The following is an 18121-nucleotide window of genomic DNA, read 5'->3' on the forward strand; positions in this document are numbered from 1 at the left end:
CACTGATTGGCAGCAGCTCCCCAAGGTTTCCTAGACCTGTTTGGAATGGCAGGGATTGAACCTGGGACCTTCTGCAGGCAAAGCAGAGGCTCGACCACGGAGCGATGGCCCCTCAATTTAGACAACGTTGAACTAGCCAGACCACTTGTCTGGCTCCGCAGAAGGCAGCTTCGTGCATTTGTATCTTCATACACCAATATGTGTTGATTTCAAAACATCTGCTGAAGTGTTCTAAATCATTTCCCTAGCCCTGAAGAGCAGAGCACCTCTGCAAAGTTTGTCTCTTTTGCAAGTTAAAACGCACTGGGGACCTTGAAGGTGCAAGCGTCAGCAGTGAAAGCTACTTGATACAATCTGCAAAATCAAGCGATAAAAGAACTAGCTTGGTCCCGTTAGTGGAGGATTGCGCCACCCTTTCAAGCCCAGGCCTGCAGAGCTTCAGCAACAGAGCTGCAGCATGTTGCTTCAGAGACCATTCTCTGGTTCGGTGCTGAACCATGGTGTATCCCAAAAAGAGACATAGTAGGGCTGTTCACACAGCCGTTAAGTGCACAGTGTTAAGTGGGACGATTAAGTGGGTTGAATGTCCCTATCAACCCCAGCACAGCTTTCTTCCAGTGGCTGTTGCTGGTGTCTCCTTTCTGTTTCTTTTAAGACTGTGAGCCCTTTGGAGACAGGGAACCACCTTCTTTATTTTTCTGTGTAAGCCACTTTGAGAACTTCTGTTGAAATGCAGTATTTAAGTAGCAGTCATCATCGTAGATAGGACAAGCATCCTACCCAGCTTTGGGAGTTGGGCGTGCTCCCAGTTTTCAATTGTGTCCAAGTTAAAAGCTAGGTTGGAAGAGGAGAAAGGGGTTGTGTGGGAAGCGGGTTCAGGCTCTTACAGCATTTCCTCTTACCTTGGTAATATGCTGGGTACAGGGGCGCAGCCACTACTGTGCGAACGGGTTCAAAGAACCCGGGCTGCCAATGAAAAGGGCCACTGAAGCCCACAGAGGGGCATGGCTCGGGCTCTGGAGCCCAGAGCGGACTCCCCTATCCCATGCCCAGGCTGCCAAGAGCCTGAGGGAACTCTCTGTTTGTTATTTCTGGCAGCGCTGGATGCCCGATAGGATCCACTTCAGTGGCTCCAAGACTGTGGAATTCTCTACCTCAGAATCCATAGCCCTCCATTAGTACTGCCTTTTAGGACAAGTTGCAAGGCATATGTCTTTTTCTCTGGCTAGTCTGTTGGTTCTTTGGCAGGGGTGGGTATCAATGTCTTATTCTCTGGGCTTTATTGTACTTAACCTGCTTTAATAGCATAAATATGCATAATAGCAAATTTAAGAGTTATTCTAAGCCTCCTTGAGCTGTGTCGGATAGCTAATAAACCTTTTAAGTACACAATGCATACCTCCCCCTGCTCCCAACATATGTATCTTTCAGGAATAATAAAAATCACTGGGCTGTTCGGATGATACCGTCTGATGAGCTGCCAGTCACAAGGAGCACACAACTCCATCCACCCAGAATGCCATGCTGCCCTCACATATTCCTCACCATCACATGCGACTATATGGGAACATAACAGCTTGGGGGGTTTTTTTGCGGTGAGAAGGGATGAAACTCCTCACCTGTTTGAGCAGCCAGAGCGAAAGTATTATCCAAACTGGGCCCTTATTTTATTGGAATAAAGTGCTGTATAACACTTTATTATAAAGAACATTTTTCTTCAAAAACTTATCAGTGAAGTTTACTGTCCTTGGCTAAGAACTCTCTCTGCACTTCAGCTGTAAGATGGGTATGTATAGCAACATGCACTATAGGGTTTATGTGAAGAAGCATAAGATAAGAGATATAGATTACTCTGCTGTAACGGAAGAGCACTATACTTCTAACTTGTAATGTAATGTTGTGTGTTTCTATTATTATTATTAGTTGCCTTAAGTAAAGGGTATTTTTCCTGTAGAAAGGTGACCAACAAATTAAGTATATAATAATACATTTACTGGGGATGTGCACGAACTGGTCTGTGCACTCCTGGGAGGTGGGGGTGGGGGTTCTTTAAGGGGCAGGGAAGGTGTCCTTACCTGTGTCGGCCATTTCCAATATGATGCTTACCGGGGCTGCAGGGAGGTATGCTGCAGCCCCACACCAACACTTTTGGGGAGAGCGCTGGTGGGAAAATGTGGTGGGGCAGGTAAGGGCACCCTCCCTGCCCCTGAAAGACCCCCCACCTCCAAACCAGCCCAAATGCCAGACTTCGAAACCAGTTCGTGCACATCCCTAAAATTTACTATTTTTTATTATCCAAAAGTTAACTTGGAAGTTTATATCTGAAGGGGGGAAGCCTGTAAAAAACACTAGAGGGTGAAAATTCTGAAAATTGCTCCCAAATCAGTTGAGATAACAACACTTCAGTTTTTGACACATTACGCAAAAGTAAGTTCCTTGATCTCAGTGGAACTTCTAGGTTCAGTGCAAGTATGCTATTTTTAGTGGATTGTGCTGTAAGTCATCTTGAAAACCTAGGAAACTTGTCAAAGTCATGCTAACACTTGGGAGAACTGTATTCCTCTGCTGTATGATGAAGTATGCCCTGTTTTGGTTATGTATTTTGAAGTTCAAGACAGCGGGATGAGCAAGGAGGCAAGAGGAAAGTTATTGGTCTGTCTGTTGCACTGAAACAGTGCCCAGTCACTGTTCAAAAGGAAAACTGTGCTCCCCACCACAAACACACTTTTAAAAAATCAGCTTTGCTTTCTGCTCTAAGAAACACACCCTTTGTTTAAGTCAACTGGATGCCAAATATGATCTCACAGGTTTTTAGAATGAAGCATTTGTGATCGCATAATCTGGATTCCAAACTTTTCTAATCTGTAGCTAAATGATCTAAATGATCTGGTTACTATAACTGGGATGTCCCAAATTTGCATAGAACATGTGAATGTTAACGTTAGCACTGGCAAACCTTTGGCAATATCTGCAAGTCAGGGCAAATACTAAGAGACTAATATCCAGATTCTATCTACGTTTATATGGAAATACATCCTTCATGAGCCATAGAGCATAGAGCACAGTTATCTGAATGTTCACCTGGAAGGAAGTCCTGAGATCAATGGCATTTATTCCCAGGAAAGTGTACACAGGATTGTGGCCATATCTGGTCAAAATCCCATTTGATCTGGTGAAGGGCACGGGTTTTAATGTAGGCTACTAGTAACTCAGGTGTCTTCTGCAAAATCAGAGTATCCACCTACATATTCCAATTCCCTATCATATTTCACTTACACAAAATGGGGAAGGAAATATGTAATGCTTTCTAAAAATAAAGCTGGCTAAACAGTGTACAACTGATATGGCTAGAGTGAGCAAATACATCCTTTATTTTTTTAGCTCTATCACATTTATTTAAAAAACCAGAAAGTTTTCCATTAACTTGCTGCTATGGTATTTTCCAGGTAATCATTGATGCTGCTGGGAAATATGCCTACCAGAGATAAACAGAATAGATCATTGTATTATTATTTTTTAAATAGATCTCATCTGAGACACTTCTAGGAGCTAGACAGAGGCAACATAGTCAAAGATTCTGTCTTTGACCAGTAATTTTCCTAGTATTTCAGTAAACGTTGCAATATGCAGGTTTATATGCCAATTGTCATATTCACTAACTGCTGAAACATAACACTGCAGCCTATCCAAAGTATTTTCTCTACTGCAAAATCAATTATTTGTAAATCCGTAGCTGGTCAGTTGCATTTTTTGACTTAGGCTCCATAAATTCTACTGGTCCTTATAGGTCAGGAGGACAGCTAGACTCTCAGCTGCCATTTTGAACCTCAGCACACTTATACCAAAACATCTAGTTTGTCCCATTGAGAGTAAATCACCTTAGTTGTGACTAACTTATTTCTTTCATTTCAGTGCAACAGGTATTGGTTCAACCCTATGCCTGTTTACTTGGAAATAAGGTCTGCAGCAGAATGAAGCAAGAATGAAGCAGGAAAAAACTATTAGCTTGCTGAGGTTGCAGAGTGGAGTGTATTGTTTCAAATTGCAGGTAATGGATGCCATTTAAAAAATGAAACAAAACTCCTCTGTGTAAGAACTCCCTACAAGTAGAGTACTAGGACCTTAGGGAGAAATGTTTCTATCCCAGCTAGTGATGAAGGGCAGATTTTTTTAAACTATATATTTCCATGGACTATTTTCCACTTTTTATTAATTATACAAAACAATGCAACGTAATGAATGGATACTAAGACAATGTTATGTATCAGGACTTTAAAGTTGTAACTAGTTTTTTAAAAAGAGGATTATCTCAAGGAAGCATGTGTGTGTGAGAGTGTGTGTGTGTGTGTGTGAGAGAGAGAGAGAGAGTTTGTGTGTATATTATAAAATACACACAAACTCCTCTTGATTTGTAAATGGATCAGATAAAACCAATATAGTCATAATAATCCAAGCCAACAATCAAATTATGAATTAATCTTATTTACTGTGCAAATAAATTTGAGATCAAAGCAAGCATTCTTTTTTTTCCTTTTGAAAATTAAAACCGATTTGTTTTGGTTTCAAGCAATCACAGAGCCACGTCTCATTTCTTTTGCTTTGTAGAAGCAAAGTGCTATTGTGTTTGGTCTTAAAGATTTACAAGTATTTAAAACGGATAGCAAAATGTCTTGGGCTGCAGCAAAGGACAATATGATGCCACCCCCGCCCATATCTGCTGGCGGGTGCTCAGCATTCTCAGGCCATGCTGCCGAGACAGGGGCGGAGGCAGCAGCAGCAGCAGCAGCAGGAGCACACAAGCCCTCTCAGACTAGGCCACCAAGCCAGGCAGTGGTGGCAGGGACATCCCTGGCTTCTGTTTGGAGCAGGGGCGGAGCTGTAATAGGGCACATGGGTCTGAAGAACCCATGCTGCCCTGCGGGGCCGACTTGCCCATTTCTAGGGCCATCTCTCTGGCCCTGAGTGGTCGGCATGGCACTTGGCTGCTGTGCTGACCACTCAAATGGCCTCCGCACATGCACAGAGGCCAGCTGAGTGGTGGGGGCAGGGCAGCTTCCCCGCAGGCTGCTGGGTCAGGGAGCTCGCCACTACTGCCTCTGCTGCCGAAGGGGGAGGCTGCCCATGAGAACACGGGCCATCCATGTCCTCCTTACTCCACTGGTTGGGAGGGAGGAGAGTTGTGCTCCTTCAGGGCATGGAGAGAAAGTAAACAGCATGCCCCAGTGGGGGGAAGAAGGGCTGTGGTAGAGGGCCACAGGAAGGACTACGGGGTGGTGGTGATGGCCAGCGCTTGCTGCCCCAGCGCCCCTCCTTGCACCCACACCTGAGGCAACTGCTTCACCCTGCCTCATGGAGGGCCACTGCAATCTAGGGAAAAAAGATCACATGCAGCTTTGAATTTGCTTGAGTAGAATCAAACACATTAGATGTGTTTCACTAAAGTGTTTTTCCTAATCAACTATTTCAGCTAAAACACTTGCACCTATATGAACCACCTAATGGCGCAGCAGGGAAATGACTTGATTATCAAGCCCGAGGCTGCTGGTTCGAATCCCCGCTGGTATGTTCCCCAGACTATGAGAAACACTTATATTGAGCAGCAGCGATATAGGAAGATGCTGAAAGGCGTCATCTCATACTGCTTGGGAAGAGGCAATGGTAAACTCCTCCTGTGTGCTACCAAATAAAAACCACAGGGCTTTGTGGTCACCAGGAGTCAAAACCAACTCAATGGCACACTTTACCTTTACTTGCACTATAAGGAGAATGTGAGATGCTTACAGAGCATTTAAAATTAACACGGGATACTTTTAAAAAGTTTTGTTGACTAAATATATACGTCAAATATACCTGCCAAATCAGGTCGCAATCTATTTAGGGTATCAGAAACTGTTCCAATGGGTACTTTTCTGGAAAATGCACATTAAGGACCTGAGCCCCCTCCTTGCTACAAACTGAGTGTGTTTTAATAGAGGAGATTAAAAAATGTGATTCTTCACCCACAGTCTGAAGTTTTAAAAATGTGATTCCTCATCTACGGTCTTAAGTTGCACCGTTTGATCTGTCTTCTCATCTTACTACCCTAGGGAGGGCCTGGGAGAGACTCCTGCCTGAAATGTTGGAGAGCCACTGCCAATCAGGGTAGTTAATACTGAGCCAGATGGACCAATGGTCTGACTCAGTATAAGCCAAGGCAGCTTCCTATGTTCCTATGAGTTTAGTGGGATTTCTCCCCAAATACATTCCACAAAATGTTATCCTTTTAATCCTGATTAACTTTAGGTGAATCAGAACTCTTCCTTCAGTGGGTGTGCCCATTTTTCCTGCAGTTTCTCATCATCTTATGTGCCTTTTCATAAAGTAAAGCAAAAAGATACTTGGAATGAACTTTTTAAACTTTTATCATTTTCTTGCACGGATAAACTGGATTTCTCTGTTTACTGGAGTGAAAGCTAATTTTTTGCAAACTCATGGGAATATTTGACACTTACATAAAGTAATCACATTGTCCGGCTTATGTGAATAAGTTCTTTTCAAGATCAGGCAGCTGAAGAATTGCATTACTGCCAAAAGCTAACCCGAAAAGGTTTTTGAAGATTGAAGAAATGCACATTTTTCAAGGCTTTATGTTTATATATTCTTGTTTTTCAAACAGGCATCAGTCACACAGATGAAAGAATAAGGGCTTAGCAAAAAACATTTCTGAGACTGTCCAAGGACTAACCACACACACACATGTATAAAACATTCCTAACACAACAGTTTATACTAATCAGAAGCAAAATTGGCAAGGGTTACCAGTTCATACACCAGAAAAGCACTTCCCATGTGTTTAATGAAGCAACGCCCTGCTTCAGCATGGGTGGCAGATTTATGTGTGTGTATGTGTGTGCACTTTTTATCTGGAGCATTTTGCGCCATGGCTAATATGCTTCAAGACTGATATGACAAACCCCTTATTAATGAGTGGGCTTTCTAGGTGATTTCCATTCTGAGGCAATTACTATTGTGACAACGAGTCATTGGGAGTACGAAAGGATGCGTTTTGAATAAGCAGGATGAGGTGTTATGGAACTGCTCAAGTCCCAGCTCTCTGCCATGTGCATTTTGCAATTCTGAGAGAAGAAGCCACCAATAAGTCAAGTTTCCTGCACAAGATCCACTGAAATTAATAGGAGCAGTTCCTCAAGTTAGTATCAAAATGGAAGTCAGATGTGGGGTGGACAGAGCTGCCTTATTATATACCCATTGGTCCATCTTGCTCAATATTACACTGACTGGCACTGACTCTCCAAGATTTCAGGCAGGAGTCTTTCTCAGCCCTAAATGGGGGATACTAGAGTCAGAACCTGGGACCTTCTGCATGCAAAGCAGATGCTCTATCTCTGAGCTACAGCCCCATCCTCTAAGGGGAATACAGTATGTAACAGCAGACCGTGCTAACATGTAGTCACCCATCCAAATGCAAACCAAGGCAAACCCTGCTTAGCAAAAGGGACAATTCATGCTCGCAACTGCAAGATGGACTTAATCCTCAAGAACAGAATGAACATTCTGTAAAACAAACCAACAAAAAACAGTCGGCTTGCCCATTGCTATCCATCTTATGGTTGCAAGTTTGCAAGATGTTATGCAAGATGTTATCCAGGTGGGTCACTGAATACACATACCACAACTTTTGACCTAGAACATCTCTGCTTTTTTCAGCTTCAGGGCCAATTTTGGCAAGGGAGAATTTTCTTAATCTCCAGATCTTATACCTGATTACTTGAAAGTAATGTATGAAGCTAAATGAAGTTTTCTCCCCAGTAAGTTTGCTTATAGGGATTTATATCCCACTTTTTAAAACATGTCTCAAAGAAGCTCACAGTCTAATAATAATAATAATAATAAATTAATAAACGCCACTTCAAAAACTTAAAGAAGTGTAAAACATCTAAAAACACTAAAAAATAAAAGGTCCTGCAATAACCCATTGCTTAGGATTCTTTATTTGGTGCGTTGATACCACTTTTCAACAATTAACAATGTTCTCAGAGCAGTTTACATCATGAATGGAATGAGGGAAAAGTGCTCTGCCCCCAAAGGGGCCCTCAGCCTAAAACACACACAATATGACCACCCACCCACCCTGCGCTCCGTATAATAGACTACCACTTTAAGAGGGAGCTTTTTGCCCAGTTAGCCGGGGTTAGAATTACAGCCGAAATTTACGATGGTTCATTTCTGACAAGCCTGCACAACTTATAAAAACAACTGGAGAAACATTTTGTAAGACATATGGAAAATGTTGTTTATGGGACCCTATATCTTTCAAGGCCCTCCCTCCCTCCCTCCCTCTCTCTGGCTTTTCTCACGATGGGGGAAAACTGGGCTAAAGAAGCCCAGCCCAGTTTCCCCCCATTGTAAGGATCAGTGGGCTCGCAGGTGATCCCGGTGGTTCTCTGGCGGCTAGCCCACCAAAGTAGCCCTCCCCTTAGCCCAGGTTAGCGGAGAGAGCGCTCCGCTAACCCGGGTTTTCTGATTGTGTGCCACCGCAGCATGACTTCACGCCATGGAGACACATAAGGAGACCCCCACCAGGAGGCTGCAAGCAGCCTCCCCGGTTCAAAAGTTTCTCCAGGATGCCCTGCACACTCACGCGGGGCATCCTGGAACTTCCGGCGGCCGCATAGCCCCCAATCCCCACCACCCCTGTTGGCTCCACGACGGAGTCGGCAGTTGTGTGGGCAGCCGATCTGGCCACCCAGCTACGAGCAGCTGCTCATCTGTGGAGAGAGCGGGCTAAGCCCACTCTCCCCACAGAACCCCCTCCGGCCCTTCACACCATTTGTGTGAAGTGCCTCTCTGTGTTCTGTTTCGAGGTGGAGGGAGACCAGTGGCAGCCTGAGTTCAGCCTGCCGCCACAGTTCAGCCTGCCGCCGCAGCTCCCTAGCCCCTCCCCCCTGTGCCAGACACAAGTGCCTATGCAGGGGGCATAGTTAAGCCATGCCCCCTGCATCTCAGACACAGGGGGGGTGTAGCTTCGCTCTCAGCATATAAATGTAAAAAATAAATAAATAAAGTGTGACCTAAGTCTAGCCAATGCCACATTCGCAATGTGGCTGGAGAAAGGCAGGGAGAGCCATTCTGGTTGAGCTGCAAACATGGCACTGGCCAGATTTTGCTTGTAAATGGAGCCCCCTTTGTGAGTGAAATAATGCCCCTGCGTCTGATGTCAGATGCAGGGATGTGGCTGGGGTGTGAGGCACAGCCCCGGAAGTGTGGCAGCCCGGGTTCTTTGAACCCGTTCGTGCAATGGTGGCTCTGCCTGTGTTCTGTATAAATAATGGTAACAGAAGCAGTATTCTACTTTATTTATTTAGTTATTATGTCCCATAGAATACAAAACACAGTGCCTCTAAGGACAAGTCGTTTCTCAAAGAGCGTGGGGTCCACTGAGTAACTTATTCTTAGGATCAGACTCCATATTACATTAGGCATGTCATTGTCCTTTGCACGCTTGGTTTTGTTTCCTAGCAGGGCGATCTGGACTGCAATCATGGAAAGAGCAAAGGGCTAAATCCCCTCTCCCCCAATGCCAACCTCATGGCTGCTGTTTAGGAAATAAAACCCACCTTTATGTAGTATGTAGTGTAACCCTTACAGCAGGAGGCAACCTTTGGATCTCCAGCTGTTGTTGCCTACAACTCCCATCAACCCCAATCACAATTTATTTTGACTGGGAATGATGGGAGTTGCAGTTCAACAACAACTAGAGAGCCAAGGTTGTCTACCCCTGCCTTATAGGTGGCCCGTTCTATTATTTCTGCACTGGTCCTTCTCATCCCTCTCCACACATGAACTATAACCCAGGAAATAAATCAATATATTGATATATTGGGGGGGTGGGGTCTAGGGGCGCTCTTACCCCCAGATCTTGGGGTGCTGGCCCATGGCTTCCTAGGTCCATGGGGCCTCTAAAGGTCCAAGGGGGCCTCCTCCAGCTACTCTGCGCCATCCCACCACTGCCCCTGCACCCTCCCTGCTCCAGCGCACCTTTTAAAATATGCCACTATGCAGGAACAGGGGAGAGCTCGTTCAGGGCTCTCCAGAGCCCAGGTGTGGGCAGGGGGAGTTTGCTCAGGGCTCTTCCAGAGCCCAAGCCACTCCCTACTGTGATCTTCAGTGGCCCTTTCCATTGGCAACCTGGGTTCTTTGAACCTGTTCACACAATGGTGGCTCCACCCCTGCAATGACCCCATGCTACCATCACTGGGTCTCTACTTTGGTGGTGGGAGATGCTCCCAGGCATGTCTTGCGAAGGCTGCCCGTGACTCCCTGCTGCTGCCAACAATCCTCTTGAGTGGGGCTGTGGGGGCTGCCCGCACAGCAGCATCCCCACCTTGGCTGGGTGCCTGACCATTACTGCTCTCACCTTCAGGATGTCTGGGCTCCTCCTCTGTCATGCTCCTCCAGCAAGATGTCTCCCCTATTATTAATTTATTCTATCTATCTATCTATCTATCTATCTATCTATCTATCTATCTATCTATCTATCTATTTAATATTAGTCTTGCATATGTTGTACAGGATGCAGCAAGCCACAATAAACGTTGGCACAAGATCCTCGTCCACATCTAGCAAGGTGTAGATGGTGTGCCACCAGGCCTTAGCCTCTTGAATGCCTGCTCACTGGCTTCAGCAACTGTGGTTGGTAGAGCAGCTGTTGTTGAGGGAGAAAGTGGGGTGGCTGGTTGGTGATTCTAGATATGGAATCCGCCATGTGTCAGATCACTACATGGCACCCACTACTTCCCTCATGTTGCAATCTGACAGCTCTTTGAAGACCTGCCTGTCTTCCTGCCACTTTTGGTCCTCTCTTTTGTCCAGTTCACGGAGCAGTGAGCAGATGGCCTGTTCTCTGCATGCTGTGAAACAAGGACCTTGGCAAGCTGAAGAAGTGGCCTGGCATGCAGAAGCCCACTGGGCATGCACAGTGGCCTCTAAAATGGCCACCGCCATGGAGGTGAGGCCCAGAACAGGCCGAAGACTGCCTGAACTGGGCTATTTGTGAATAAATGGAGGCCGGGGGGGGGGGAGGCAGGACCTCTGGATACTGCCCCACATGGCCTCAGAGAAGCCCCCAGAGCAAAAGATGGTGAGTTTTATAACTTTGAAAAATGTTTTGGGAGTGGGTTTACACTAACCCCTGGTCCGAGATTGGGTGAACAGGGGCTGATTCAGTTTGGGGATACTTCAACATCAAACCATGCAACTGACCATGTTTGATTTCGAATAGGTTCAAATTCAAACCCGTTTGCACATCCCTAATAGGTACCCCCTCATTGCCACAAGCCTGTGCGCTGTATTGGAGATAAGAGTACAACGGCTTCCAAAGCAGCCACCTATGGCTGTGTTACTTTTTAGTGTTCTAAGTCTGGAGGAGGCTGGAGGATGTACCTTGGTGCTGTGCACATTCAGGGCAAGGTGGGATGTGGAGCCCAGCACTGTAGGTTGCACAGTGTGTGTGTGTGTGTGTGTGTGTGTGTGTGTGTGTGTGTGTGTGTTGGGGTGATTTCAAGCTGTGCATTGCCGCCCCCTTCCCCCCTGGACTGGATGTCCAGAAGATTATAGAATGGAAGGGGGTGTGCCGCAGTCCAGATTGCTGTGGCCAGAAGACTAGGGGAGGGGCACACTGCCCCACCCCCATAGGTCAGGTAGGTAAGCATTGTGGCGAGAGGGAGAAGGCTGGACCAACCTGCTTAATCATGCACAGCTCTAATGTAGTGTGCATCTATGGCTCCCCCTGGCCATCAATTCTGATTTTACACATGCTTTCCTGGAGGGGATAGACTCAGCTCTGTAGCTCAGCCCAGGCCGATGCACCAAGTCCTAATTATCAGCAAAACCACAGAAACAGCACATAAACCCCACTACCTCTCACCAACACCACCCCACCAGCGCCCCCTCCCGAAACTCCGCATCTCCCTTTGAAAGAGACATGATCACTCACCTGGTGGATCCTCCAGTGCACCATGTTCCTCCCCATATGTGTAGTAGGAGTAACCTGCACCTTCCTATGCCACTTTGTGGGCCGGCAGCCCCCAGCTGTTTAAAGTGCCCCCGCCCCAGCAACCACATCAGGTGGTGTGTGGGTGAAAAGCTCCTCCAAAAGGTCCGTCGGCAGTCCTTGGTCCATGGGGCTGGTTGTCCCAAGGCCAGTGCCCTGTAGGATCTCACACTCCAGCAGTGAGGCCTGGTTGTCCTCATCAAAGAGTTGGGAGGGGATCAGTTGATGCAGACCCTCAATCTGTGTTTCTTTATTGTCCTTGCCAAAGTCAATAGAATACAGCCCAGATTGCAGGGACTGTCCAGTGTCATCCACAAACCACACTAGGATGGGACCACTGTGCTCCCTGCCTTCACTTAAGGTTTCCCCTCCTCTTGGCACACTTATGTGCTGTGCAGCAACAAGAGGTGCATGTGAGGGCCCCGGACACACAGAGATGTCAGTGACCTCTGCCACCCTGGAAAGGATCACTGTCATGGACAGCAGGAAGGCATTACATGCCTTCTCAGCATTTTTTGTGCTGTGGGCAGACTAGAAAATCCTCATTATCTCAGCTGCTATCCCCTCATTGGCCACAAAGGATAGCCAATGAGGATCATAGAGTGTGCTTTGCAGGCTAGTGCATCCATTGACGACAGCCTTGTAGCTACAGGTCTCTATGGTTTCCGTGCAGGAGAGGTCATGTTGGGTCCCAGGGGCTGGGTAGAAGAGGCACCAGGGTTCATACAACAGGAGTTTCAAGGTAGGAAGGTTCTCCTCTCCTCCATGCTCAGTAAAATGTTGGGTATGAAAGCCGGGTAGCCATGCTTTGGCAACCTGGGCTGGAGGGATTTGTGTGGATTCTGAACATGCAAATCTGAGTACCTCACTCTCCCACCCTGATTTTAACGGCCATGTGGACAATCCTAGTGACTAGGTCAATGTCACCCAGTCAGCCTCATGTACGAGTGGGGATTTAAAGTCTGGTCACCCTGGCATTCTAACGACACTGGCTAGCTGAAACAGACCAAAAGGATTTTCTTGCATGGGGATAAGCCATAATCACATTATAACTCAAACCTTTATACATGAAGACAGTAGATTTCCCCCCAGTAGCTACAGAACAGCTCATATTGAATTGGCACCCCTAACTGAGAGCATGTGAATATAATATAGCTAAGCATGTACTTATATTAATGCAAACACAGACATCTAAACTGTAGAATTAAGTGATTTCTGGCTTGCCAGTTATCTAATAAACGTCATTAGAAGCCTGTTAAGCACACTGTATTTAAAGTGAATCCAAGGCTTTACCCTCCTGTTGTGAGCGGAGCACCTCTGAAAATCAGGATGAATGGCTTAATTTAGCACAACAACAGTATAGCTTGTTGGATAAATAGCCTTAAGACTTGGGATGTTGGGTCTAATTAGGCATTCCAAATGCTCTGGAGTTCTCTGCTGCTGCAGATATGTCAGGTGATTACTTCATTCTCAGATCCCATTTGCAAAAATGACTTTAAAGTATTTCTGAGAGGGTTTCTTTTCTGTTAGTTGATTAGGGACTTCTGCAGGGCTTCTTAGAAGGAAAAATTGGAATGGCACAATGGTATTTGAGTTTAGTTCAAGTGCCACTACAACACACATCTGTGCATTTTCCTTGTCTGTGCACACACCTACTTTGTGGCCTAGAATCACATCCCATGACATTTGGAAGGCTACACAGAATGGCAGGACCTGCCCATGCACAAAAAGGACATAGACAGTTGCCTAGGGCACCAAACCTTGGAGGAAGTGGCTACAGGCAACTCTGCCCTGCAGTGAGTAGCTGTGGAAACTCCCAGGGGGCAGGGGATGGGGAAGTCGCAGATTATGAGGTTGTTCAACTTCACACAACCAAAAGGGGATGGGCTGGGGGAAAGGCCTATTTGCCTTTCCCCAGATGACCAGAGCCCCACCAGAGTTCTGCCACTTTCATGCCGATACGAGCAGTGTGGCGGTGAACAGAGCACCGATTGGGAGGGAGGAAGGAAGCCAGGCTGCTAGGTATCCCACAGTGCACCATGCGAGCAGCATGGTGCATTGGGAAACCTCTGCACTGCCTGGCCACTACTTCACACACACCCCTCCCCATCCGGGCTCTATAGTTAAGATGGCTGCCAGCGATGTAGAGCGGCACATGACCACGGAGTGAATTAGAAGGCGCGCACTTGTTCTCCTTCCTTACTTTGTACCTGGCTAGTGGATCAGGGCGACTCAACTCTGGAGCAGCCTCCTGGTGATGCAGATGACACCAGCTGCCTGGGTTCTCTCTCTTTTACCCAAGCAGCTTATGTCATGAGAATGACCTCAGTAGCTATCTCCATTATATAGAGATTTAAGATGCTCCTTATTAACTCCTCTTCTGACACCCTTCTCAGGCTGTTCAGGAGACTTTTATGTTTCTTATCTTCTCATGGATAGAATTTTAGATGTCACCTTTAAAGTGGAAAAATTTTGTTCTATTGCAGTGTTGTTATGGCAGCGAGTTCTTCTTGATTGATTTTATAATTTTTATTGGTTATTTATCTGTGGATACCTATGCACATATTTACATATTTCCTCCTTCCAATTGTACTTTCCTATGTTATGAGATGTTTTGTTTATGTCATGTTATGCTGACATTTGGTCGTAAATAAAGAATTCCTTCATACCTTTAAAAATTCATAAAAATGTTCTGCAATTGACATCCCTTGGTTTGCCGGACTGACTCCTCAAATAAATGGCTGTTGCACATACACACTGGCTAGCTTAGCAGCAGGAGTGGGGCACATGAGAGAGGCGGACTCTGCACAAAGCTGGACAGTACAGAAGGGGGGACAACAGAAGGGGAGGGGACAAAATAATGCTTCACCTAGGACACTAAATGTCCTAGGGCCAGCCTTGCAGAGTGAGATAAAATCTTCAGAACTGGGAATTTGACAGCACTAGCTGCCATATACTGAGTCAGACCATTGGTCTAGCTGGCTCAGTATTGGCTTCACAGACTGGCAGTGGCTTCTCCAAGGTTGCAGGCAGGAATCTCTCTCAGCAACATCCAGGGAAACCCACTCACATTTCTTAAAAGAGTGTGTGGTAGCCAAAAGAGTGTGGCAGGGAGTAAGCAAGCTGTTAGAGTGGCCTGATTTGGAAAAACAGACTTGGGAAGAACTAACCTTGGGTTTGAGCGATAGAACCTCCTTTCGAGGTCCCAGAAAGAAACCTTCAAGGAAACGGGATGGAACGGGTGCCCCCATACTAGGGAATTAGAATGTTCCCCTTCTCGTAACCAGGTTAGTAAACCTGTATGTCATTTATGCAATGCTCCTGCATAGGAATAGGGAGGGAAGACGCAACCAAGAGGTTCACGCAGATGAGACAGTAAATCTCTTCTGGAAAAGTCTGTATGGTTATGTGCAAAAAGACAAGAGTATCTCTTCTAAACAGCAATGGGACAAATTGTGGAAATGGACGTCGGACGTAACCCCCCCGATTACCTGATGTGCCTTGTAATCCCCCACCCCCGAGTTACAGTACTACCTGCATGTACTTCATAACTTGTGTGTTTCCAAATCCTTGTGTGTAAATCTTTGTAGATATATCATGTACAAACAACCACTTTGTATATAATTGTGCTTTGGCAATGTACTGTATGCTTTGGTAGTTTGTTGGTTCAATAAAAAAATCTTGTCCTATAAAATATATATATATATCTTGTCCTATCTTGGAGAAGCCAGGGAGGGAACTTGAAACCTTCTGCTCTTCCCAGAGCGGCTCCATCTCCTGAAGGGAATCTCTTACAGTGCTCACACTTCTAGTCTCCCATTCATATGCAACCAGGGTAGACCCTGCTTAGCTAAGACCACAAGACCAGCTCTCCTCTCCTCAGTCTGCAGGAAGTGTCTTTAGCAGGGGGAGGAAAATTGGTCCACTTGCTCAGGGTATGGGTGCTAGAAGAGACATGGCTATTCACTTTACTTTTCTCATCATCTAACATCATACACATTTTGCATGGCTTGAATACTTGTTCCTTTGGAACAACATGTTCCTCTTGAATTGCACATGTTCTTTGGGGGAAGCACATGTGTCTGGTTCCACTGAACTTCTGTTCATATGTAATTGGAGGTGCGGGTTGTTAATTAATTGCCTGGAGGGAGGTGGTATTTCCTTCTTCTCAGATTTTGAGTTATTCATAGAGGTTATTGATGGCATTCATATAATTATTTGGAAGTATACCTTATAGCAACCTTTCCTTCAAGAAAGCTGTGACAGGAAAAAAATGGAGGAAGAAATCTTGGCATTGCTGAAGTCAGTGACTAAACACAATGAAGTCATCACGGCCAGGAAGGGCTCTGCTGTCCCATTAGAGAGCTCCCTCAGCTATTAAAGAAACTGTAGTCAATTAATTGACTAAGTCTGCACACATGAAAAAAAGTATTTCTAAAGAAAAGATAATACATTCTGTCTTCTTAATAATAATAATAATAATAATAATAATAATAATAATAATAATAATAAATAATTCGATTCTTAGACGATAAATACATGTGTGCAGCACCCAGAGGTGCCTCTAGATAATTTTGGTGAATGCACCTAAAGGCCTTTGGAGGCCCCCCTCCCCTGAAAATTAAGCATCATCATGTTCCATCAGGTGACCACGCCACCCAGGACAGACTAAAGAGGATTTGGGGGCCCTCAGGGGCTGTGGAGGCCCTGAACTTTGGCCCTCTAAGTCCAAGGGTAAGAGCACCTCTGGCAGCACCCTCCCGGAAGAGGCATTCTCCCTTCTCCCCCACACAGGAGGGAATCCCTATTCCAGTACAGTTTTTGCAATCTGCAGTTTGTGTAACTATGAAAATATTTATGCATTTGCGTTGAAAATAATGTTTAAAACATTTAAATAACCATTTTGGGGCATCTTTTCTATAGTATTCTTTCTACATTAAACATGTATTTTGGTTGCCCTCTTCTGCACTGGGAAAAGTGCAGAAAAGGGCAACCAAAATGATCAGGGGCCTGGAATACCTGCCTTATGAGGCTAGGCTACAGCATCTGGGGCTCTTTATCTTGGAAAAGAGGCGACTAAGGGGAGACATGATCAAAGTGTATAAAATCATGCATTGGAGTGGAGAGGGTAGACAGAGAGAAATTTTCCTCCCTCTCTCACAACACTAGAACCAGGGGTCACCCCACGAAACTGAAGGCTGGGAAATTTAGGACCGACAAATGGAGGTACTTTTTCACACAGTGCACAATTAATCTATGCAATTCCTTGCTATGGGATGTGGTGATGACTACCAGCTTGGGTGGCTTTAAAAGGGGTTTAGACAGATTCATGGAGGACAGGTCTATCAGTGGCTACTAGTCTGATGGCTTTGGGCCACCTCCAGCCTCAGAGGCACAATGCCTCTCAATACCAGTTGCAGGGGAGCAACAGCAGGAGAGAGGGCATACACATTATTTTTGCCTGTGGGCTCCCCAGAGGCATCAGGATGCTGGACTAGATGGGCTTTGGGCTTGATCCAGCAGGGCTGTTCTTATGTTCTTATGTTCCCACTCTGCTCCTGCTGCACTCCCTGTCCAAGTCTGCTCCTGCTGCACGCCCTGCCCCCATCTCTCAGCTGGTCGGTGTGCATGCATGGTGGGCATTTGAGGGGCAGCCCAGTAAAAAACATTGCTGGACGGACCCCTCAAATGGTTGCTACACATGCACAGCAGCCCACTGAACAGAGGGGTGGGTCCTCAGTGGGGTGGACTCCAGGCAGAATTGGGCAGTGGTGTGGAGCAGCAGCAGTGGGACATCTTATGAATTTTTAAAAGTATAATCTTCTTCCTCACCCCCTACCCTACCCCAGCCACTGGCAGTCGCCAAGTATGACTTTGGAGCCCCCCCCCATTCATTTAAAATTATATCCTGCACTATACAGAATATAATGTTAACAGAATGTATGTGTGTGCATGCGTGCATGCCAAAGTCATACTTTGGCTAGGGCACCGGAAACCCTAGGGCCAGGCAGCTTATACAGTTATAGCTATGGACCTGTTCTGGAAGGTGCATACATAGCAGAGACCTCG

The sequence above is a fragment of the Hemicordylus capensis genome, chromosome 6 (genome assembly GCF_027244095.1).
Source record: "Hemicordylus capensis ecotype Gifberg chromosome 6, rHemCap1.1.pri, whole genome shotgun sequence".
NCBI classification, from domain to species: Eukaryota; Metazoa; Chordata; class Lepidosauria; order Squamata; family Cordylidae; genus Hemicordylus; species Hemicordylus capensis.